Source organism: Cucurbita maxima, unplaced genomic scaffold, assembly GCF_002738345.1.
Source record: "Cucurbita maxima cultivar Rimu unplaced genomic scaffold, Cmax_1.0 Cma_Scf00017, whole genome shotgun sequence".
In the NCBI taxonomy this organism is placed as follows: domain Eukaryota; kingdom Viridiplantae; phylum Streptophyta; class Magnoliopsida; order Cucurbitales; family Cucurbitaceae; genus Cucurbita; species Cucurbita maxima.
Window position 1 is genome coordinate 45,442 of NW_019272033.1, and position 7,735 is coordinate 53,176.

Below are 7,735 nucleotides of genomic sequence, written 5' to 3' on the forward strand. Positions count from 1 at the left end.
GTCGTTGAAAGGATTGAGTTTGCTCTTGAACTCGTAAAAAGAGCGGTGTACCGGTTTGGCTCTGATCCGTGGAAAGAGTCGGAAAAGTTCTTTATTCAAATTCCCAAGAGGCGCTTGGGGAGTGGAGTAGGTCGAGTTTGACCGAACCACTATAAAACTACGGTGTCATTTTCTCTAACTCTTTCCTATTTAATTTCAAGATTATTATTATGTTTATTGCATGTTCTACTTGATTATTGTTTTGACTTGAATTATTTTGTTTTAGTAATTATCATCTTCTACTTATTTGTAAAAAGTTTTATCATTAGAAAAATTAATCAAGTTTAAACACTTTTATCGTTAAAACCCTATTCACCCCCCCTCTAGGGTTGCCATACCGATCCAGATGTTCGTATTTTCTTTCCCAACCTCTCAAGTGATCCAGAGCACCGATCTTGGAAGAAGAGGTGGATGAAGATGAAGATGAAGATGAAGAAGGCGAAGCACAAAGGGCGAGGCGTGGGTTTATAGTGTATCAAGTGTGTATTGTGTATGCGGTCAACTACGAACTGCGCTTTTAGCGAGAATCACGCTAAAACCTCTAAAATATGCTTTCATAATCCCATTTATTTTCCTACATTTTAATTTCCTCAATTTCTATTTTTTATTTTTTAAAAATAATGGTGGCAGAATAAAATTTTAAAATATATGAATAATTATATTGTAACTAAAATATATATTTTAGTATTAACAATAAATTCCAATTATTCAGTTAGTTTAAGAGACAGATGTCACGAGGAGGGGACGATCAATTTCTCCTTATCTATTTCTATTTTTCATTCTTAACATGGTATAGACCATCGATCTTGGTATTCCTTATACCCATTGGACTCTGAGTCCAAGGGGAGTATTAAACCTAAAGCCAAACCCTAACCAATCAGTGAAGCCTTTATAGCCGCCGATCATCCAATATCAAGAATACGTTATAAGCATCTTCAAATTTCTCACCAAGCTCAAAGGTGACATATTCAAGATGTTCGTATTTTCTTTCCCAACCTCTCAAGTGATCCAGAGCACCGATCTTGGTGTTATTATCCAATAAATCATTTATGAATGGACCAAGAAGTGATCAGGGAGGATATTCACTTGTTCCAAATCAAATTAAATGGGACAAGTTACTAATCATCGAGTCAATCATTGCGGTCTATTTCCGAGTTTTGCATCTTTCTTGGAAATTCAATAATTTCTTGAAAGTCTAAGAATCCAAATCAATGAAAGGCTGTCTATTTTTTGGTTTTGCATCTTTTTTATAAATTCAATAATTTCTTGAAAGTCTAAAAATGTAAACCAATCAAAGGGGTCTATTTTTTGCGGATATTTTCATTACTAGGAAGACAAAAGTGTTATTGACCTACACTCTCTTCTCAAAGACAACTCGGGTGTTATTGACCTACACTTGTAAAGACAAGTTGGATGTGATTACATACACTCTCCAACTTGAGGGGCAGTGTTAGATATTGAAGAATATATTTAGTTATGGAATATATCTTCAATATTATATCTTTTCTTTATGATTTGTTTCGTAATATATTTTATTTTATTCTTAATATTTAATTAGTTTATATTTTCCTTATTAATTGTCTGCTTGTATTCTATTTAAAGCTTATGAATATCAATGAGAATACACACCTTCCCAATTCTATTTCTATTTCTATTTTATTTCTCATTCTTACACTTTTCAATTAACGCACACTAGCGATGCCAAAGCTACAGAAAGAAAGAAGCTAGCATAGTATTGTGGTGCGTACAATAACGCACCACAACATTATGACTGAACATAAATATTTTAAGGTATGCATCCATACTAATCATATTGTGGAAGTATTTCGATGCATATGATAGGAAAAAAAAACATAAGGTCCCCATAGCTTTAAATCACATAATATGTTGACAGTACATTTATCTTTTATAAGCATTTTCATGAATACATTCTTAGCATATAAACATTTCACAATCTTTAAAATAAGCATGCTAACATAGTGTGCATCATCACATAATTCATGTCATATCAGTTATAAACTATGATACATGAGGAGGTCACATAGCATGTGTCGTTCATACATCATTCAATGCATCCAATCATAGTAAAAGTAGAGCCATTTACCGACTGGAGTTGCTAGTATGAAAATAAACAAGTGATCATAGTCGTCTACGAGACTATATCCTTAATGAAGTTTGCAAGATTGGGAAATGAGGAGTATAAGTGGCATTTACAAATATGTTCGAGTATACCGTTTTTGAACTTTCATGTAGCTTGCAAGTTTTTCATTTGGTAATCTCAAATCACTCGTCTTTTCTTTTCTATTGAAACATCTAGCTTTTCTCGACAAAAACATTTTCATGCATATACTAATGTTTAGTAGATTACTAACCTCATTTCATGAAATTAAATCTTCACGACCACATATAAACCTTGTTAACTATAAACATGTGAATTATCAAAACAATGAAAATCTTAAAATATAAATCATTCGCACATAATATTGCATCACATTACACACAAAGACAAGGATTAATCATAGGCAACATTCAATATTTTTCATTTATTATCTTTTGTAAGGCATATTTGATGGTGACGAGACATTCGTTGCATAGTCATGGGAACACGTTGAGCCTACATCATAGGCTAGTTTACATAATCTAAAAGCTTAGAACTTTGATATCATTTGTACCGACTCATGCCCAGGATTCCCAATACCTCTTGCAAAAAGATGTAGTTTGGGAAAAAACCAAGGTGGAAGTTAGTGGGCATGTGACACCCGACTAAAAGAATGGTATATGAATGAACTGAGACCACATCTAAATGAGACCGATCTTGATTATAGGATGCTAAGAAATGCATAAAGGAAATTAAAGTTACTACTTATACCAATAAAGTGCACTTACCTTTTCGGTTGCTCTATCACTCCAGGTTAAGTAGGTTTTACTTGGAGCAATACTATGTTGGGTTATGTTGGATGACCCCCATGAATTTTTCTGGGATGCAGATGAGTGATGACAAATCTATCGGGACAGTGTTCAGTCTTAAGAAGCGAGAAATAGGTAACGTGACCTGTTGTACAAGATACAAGAGAATGTCGGGGCCATCAAATTTGAATTATGAATCCTGATCTGACTCTTGGACATAGGTCATTACACATACTCTTTCCATAGGGGTTTCATTTGATTTGATAATTCAATCCATTTAGATTACCCAACCCAAACCATAAGTTCACCCCTACGACAACCACTACGTGGTTCTTCTATGTCTTAATTATCAAAATCTTTTCGTTGCAATAAGTCAAAACGAGATTAATTCTTGGATCGCATTAATGGGTAGGCCTATATTTTAGATCACATTAAGTTTTTCTATATTTTCAAACTTTTGTTAAATACACTACCAAAAATTATTGACATAGCATTGATGAAGATGGATTAGGAGAAATTAAATTAAAGTAGGTGTGAAATTAAAGTTACACGAGACATTGTTATTATTTAGGATTATAGTGCAACCTATAAATTGTACTTCAATTTATAGGTTACACTATATTTTAAAATCTAATTAGTAAAGTAGAAAAAAGATATTGCTAAAATGATTTATATGATATCCATTTTTTATGCTCTTTTTCTAAAGAAAAATATAAAAATAAATGAAAATTTTTGTAGTTAATGTTAGGATCGATACTAGTTGTTAGCTATGATTCCAATTGTTAGGATTTCTCAACAATGCACACACTCGATCAAGATGAACACAAAGAACAGGAGAGAGAAAATACAATGAGGAATATTGGATAAAGGTGAAAATACAAGAAGGAATATTGGCTAAAGTTTTTATTATTGATGACTTCACGTACTTAGAACAAGATTGAATATGAACGAAGAAAAGTACATTTTGAGAGCACTGTCTAACAAGTATATATGGTTTCAATTTAGGTATATATCTCTATCAGATCCTTATTGAATATCTTTTAAATATATCTCTACCAGATATAGACATCAAGCTCCATATCCCAACAATCTACCACTTTGAACTTTGAGACTAATACCGTCAACCCCAACAATCTCCCCATTAGAAATTGGTTCAACAATCTCCCACTTGGAAACTAATCTAGTCAAGAATTTTATTCTCAATATGTACCACACCACTTGAGGCTTTGCACAACCTCAATATTCCAACATCAACACAAAATGTTTGCTTGATCTCTTGCCCCCTCTATCTTCTCCAAACACATCACCATCTTCCACAAACCTGAGTGAAATGGTATCACCTTTTGTGTTTTGAATTTCAATGATAGACCGGGTTCCTTGCCAACTGCATGCCACTCTAACTATCTATCTGAAGAATCTTCTCGCGCTGCTTCTTGCCTAATTCTTCTAGATAGTCTGTCATTCATATCATCTCCTTTCCAGCTTCAGCTATTGCCACGTACTCAGCCTAAGCAGATGAAAGAGCAACACATTTTTAAAGCTTAGACATCCCATCATCCATGGCTTGCTCCCACTTAGTTGTATCCTCAAACTGTCGGTCCTCATCAAATGGCTTTCGTTCCCCTTCATCAGTCCTCAACCAATAGTGTAAAGAAGGTACATACCTATCTGGTACTCTGATGGCTCTGGATGATTTTTTCAACACCTGCTCAGGTGTCACTTGCTCTGCTTCTGGTTCCTCAGCAAAAATCTTAAGAGTTTCTTGAGTATCTGCTACAACATCACTAGATGAATCTTTCAGCAACTCAACCTCAACTCCCACTTGTTTCACCTCTGGTTCCTCAGCAACAGTCTCAGGAGTTTCTTGAGTATCCGCTACAACATCACTCTATGAACTGTTCTGCAACTCTACCTCAACTCCCACTTGCTTTGTTGTCCCGATATCTTTCTTCAATTCTCTGGCAGTCTTTGTGAAGCTAACTCGCTTTTGTTTGCTCATAACGCAGTTCTCACAAGGACTCATATCAATAGATTTTAGACCTTCCAAAACTTCTTTCGCACCCGACATCTTCATTCCTTTAACGCTCATATGTCCAGGTCTATTGTACCATATACTTGAATTTGAAGCACTCTCAGCAACAGCAACTCTGTTCATACACCCTGCAGTGGTGTATAAAGTTTCAGATTTTGTGCCACGTGCTACCACCATAGCACCCTTCACAATCTTCCACGAACTCTTACCAAACTTTGTTGCATAACCTGTGCTATCCAACTGACCAATAGAGATCAGGTTCTACTTGAACTAAGAATATATCTGACATCTTTTAATGTCCACTGATTTCCTGTCGCAGTTTTTTATGCATACATCTCATTTTCCTTCAATCTTCAAATCTTTGTTGTCGGCAAGATACACATTCTTGAAATTTCCAAACTTAAAATTTTGAAACAGCTCTTTATTTGGAGACGAATGAAAAAAGATGCACCTAAATCTAAAATCCAAGATTCAATCGAACTGTGCACACTGAGGATTAGAGCATCCTCAATGTCTTCTGCTGAATTTACCAAATCATCGTCATCCTCTAATTTGTGATACTACTTCCTCTCTGGTCTTTTACAGTCTATTTGAAAATGACCTTTTTCTCCACAACTCCCACACTTTACATTTGGTTTGTTTGGAGATTTTCCTTGGTTCCTTGATTTTGATCGCCCATTGTTTGGGTTCTTTGATTTACTTCTTCCCCTTCGATCAACACTGAGAGCATTGCCTGATGAATCTCCGATTTCCTGTTTGCGAATACTTTCGCTAAGAACTACATCTCGAATTTCATCGAACTTCAGTTTATCAGATCCTCGTGAACTGTTGATCACGGCAACAACAGTATTCCACGACTCGAGTAAAGATGACATCAAAATCATTGCCTTAATTTCATCTTCGAAATTAATATCTACCGAACTCAGTTGACTTACAATTATATTGAATTCATTTATATGACGAGCAACAGATCCACTTTCAGACATTTGTAGATTAAACAGTCTCTGCATCAAATACACCTTGTTCATAGTCGACGGTTTCTCGTACATATTCAACAGCGCCTTCAATAGATATAACGTTGTCTTCTCCTTGATGATGTTGAACGCCACGTTTCTAGACAGTGTCAATCGGATCAACCCTAAGGCCTAACGATCCTTAAGCTTTCACTGCTCCATGGTCATACTATCCGGCTTCACCCCCTACAGGGGTTTGTGAAGACCTTTCTGGTACAGACAATCTTTAATCTGCATCTTCCAAAAAATAAAATCGGATCCATCAAACTTTTCAATTCCAATCTTTGAAATTTCCATTTTCAGAGATGGGGTGAATTTCGCCTCCCTCTGATACCAGTTGTTAGAATCAATACCAGTTGTTAGCTCTGATACCAATGGTTAGGATTGCTCAACAACACACTCGATCAAGATGAACACAAAAAAATAGGAGAGATAGCATACAAGGAGGAATATTTGCTAAAGATTTTATTATTGATGACGTGAATTATGTACAACAACAACAAAAAATAACAAAAGAGAATACAAAGAAGGAATAAAGTACATCTTTTTTAGAGCACTTGTATATATAGTTTCAATTTACTAAATATAGGTTCGAAAGATTTAAACTTAGAAGATATAATCTAACAAATATATCCCATCTTTACTAAATATCTATCATCTTAGATTTTTACGAAATATCATCCAAATATATCTCTACAATCTAGCCATGGCTACATATCCCAACATATATTATAGGTAAAATTGGATTCATACGACCGTTCCAAAAAGAAAGAAGAAACTGAGACAAAACTAAAGCAAAACGAGCCCAATATAACGTAGGCCCTATCGTGCCATTACCTTCGGTATTTTTCTACTTAATATTTCCTTGAAGATAAACTTTTTTTTAGTTCAATTTAAAACTTTTTTTTTAGATCAATTGAAGTGATTGAAAAAGTGTTGAAATCTTTATTCTAGTTTCTATACTATGAAATCTTCAAAATTATTAAAACTAATCGACAATCGAACTTAAAAATATTTTAAAAAATGGCTCAAAATAGTGTCAGGTTCCAAACTTAGTTTAGTTATGTCGTCGAGAGCTGGTTCGCTTTAACTGCAGATATCATCCTTCTTTATCTTCTAAAAAATAGGGCACGAGCATGGTCTTCTCCTTCGATGGTCTGGTTTTGAGCTTTCGTGGTCAAGTTGGTTTCTTCATTGAACTTCTAAATCTCCTTATTACGAACATTTGATTAAAAATATTCATATATTTTCATCTAGAATGGAAGAAGAATTTAGGACATTAAAATCGTAATTTTTAGGCTAAATCAAATATACCTCAACTTAGAATTCTATTTCCCTTTTGAAGACGGATTCAACCTTCGATTCCTTCACGAGCATCAATCTCATTACTTCCACGAAACTATGGGAAAAGGATTGATTCAAAGCTATAAGGTATATGAAGAGAATATGACTTCCAAAGAATTTGATGTGAAACTTAATTTCTTAAAGAAATACTTAAATGTAATTTATATTTAGATACGGTAAGATCCTACATCAATCAATTGAATTTCGTAAAGAAATACTTAAATGCAATTCATATCTAGATACTGTAAGACCCCACATCAATCAATTGGAGAGGAGAACTAAATTTTTTTTTATAGAGGTGCGGAAATCTATCACTAATAGACGCGTTTAAAAACCATGAAGAAAAGTTGAAAAAAGACAATATCAGCTAATACATAAAAGAAATTTGAACTTAAAAATA

General features: G+C 34.3%; 1 protein-coding gene across 1 annotated transcript in view; it reads right to left on the reverse strand.

The window, feature by feature from the left end:
- LOC111491882 (stearoyl-[acyl-carrier-protein] 9-desaturase, chloroplastic-like) overlaps nt 1-474 on the reverse strand; it is an 18,428-nt gene extending 17,954 nt beyond the window's left edge. The window contains exon 1 of the mRNA XM_023140956.1: nt 454-474. The gene's annotated coding sequence lies outside the window, so the exon portion shown is untranslated. The remainder of the gene's footprint in view (nt 1-453) is intronic.
- Between the last annotated feature and the right edge of the window lie 7,261 nt (nt 475-7,735).